Here is a 1,176-nt window from a genome sequence, read left to right on the forward strand (position 1 = left end):
TCCCCCGCCTTTTTTTTTCCTTAGAGACAGACTCTCACCTTGTCGCCCTTGGTAGAATGCTGTGGCGTGACACAGCTCACAGCAACCTCCAACTCTTGGGCTTAGGTGATTCTCTTGCCTCAGCCTCCCAAGTAGCTGGGACTACAAGGTGCCCTCCACAACGCCTGGCCATACTTTTGTGAGCTCCTGGAGTCTGACTCACCCAGGGTAAGTGAATTCTTGAAATTTCCATAAACACCACTGAGGTTTTTCTTTGCTTTTAGAAAAAGGATTTTTGTTTGTTCTTTCTGGGATACAGTCTCACTCTATTGCCCAGGCTAGAGTGCCATGGTATCAGCCTAGCTTACTACAATCTCAAAGTCTGGGTTCAAGGGATCCTCCTGCCTCAGCCTTACAAGTAGCTGGGACTACAGGCACCACCACAACTTCCAGCTAATTTTTCTAGTTTTAGTAGAGACAGGATCGCACTGTCTTTCAGGCTGGTCTCCAACTCCTGAGCTCAAGTGATCCTCCAGCCTTGGCTTCCCAGAGTGGTGGGATTACAGGTGTGAGCTACCACATCCAGCCTAATTTTTACATTTTTGATAGAAAAGTGGTTCTCAGGCTGGGCACAGAGGCTTATGCCTGTCATTCTACTACTCTAAGAAGCCAAGGTGGGGCGGCGCCTGTGGCGCAGTGAGTAGGGTGCCAGCCACTGAGGGTGGTGGGTTCAAACCTGACCCTGGCCAAACTGCAACAGAATAGGTGGGCGTTGTGGTGGGTGCCTGTAGTCCCAGCTACTCGGGAGGCTGAGGCAAGAGAATTGCCTAAGCCCAGGAGTTGGAGGTAGCTGGAGCGACTCCGCTGCACTCTACTGAGGGCGAAATAGTGAGAGTCTCACAAAAAAAAAAAAAAAAAAAAGAAAAAAGAAAACTCAAATTTGTACATGACACCTACTTGTGGAATGAAGCCCATGCTCCTGGACTGAAGGACTGTAACATATTGAACTGTAAGCCCTGATTCAGGGATAAGTGTGCCTGCTGGCGGTATTCAGGACAGGGCCATGCCAGGAGAGTTTCTGGGAATTGCTGACATCCCTCCCTCCCCCGCCTTTTTTTTTCCTTAGAGACAGACTCTCACCTTGTCGCCCTTGGTAGAATGCTGTGGCGTGACACAGCTCACAGCAACCTCCAACTC

The 1,176-nt window shown here is 49.8% G+C and overlaps 1 pseudogene; it reads right to left on the bottom strand.

Annotated features, from left to right (window-relative positions):
• The window catches only part of LOC100964397, a 16,456-nt pseudogene extending 15,502 nt beyond the window's left edge, over nt 1-954 (bottom strand).
• Nucleotides 955-1,176: the final 222 nt, after the last annotated feature.

The sequence above is a fragment of the Otolemur garnettii genome, unplaced genomic scaffold (genome assembly GCF_000181295.1).
Source record: "Otolemur garnettii isolate 467f Iridium unplaced genomic scaffold, OtoGar3 scaffold00127, whole genome shotgun sequence".
Taxonomy (NCBI): domain Eukaryota; kingdom Metazoa; phylum Chordata; class Mammalia; order Primates; family Galagidae; genus Otolemur; species Otolemur garnettii.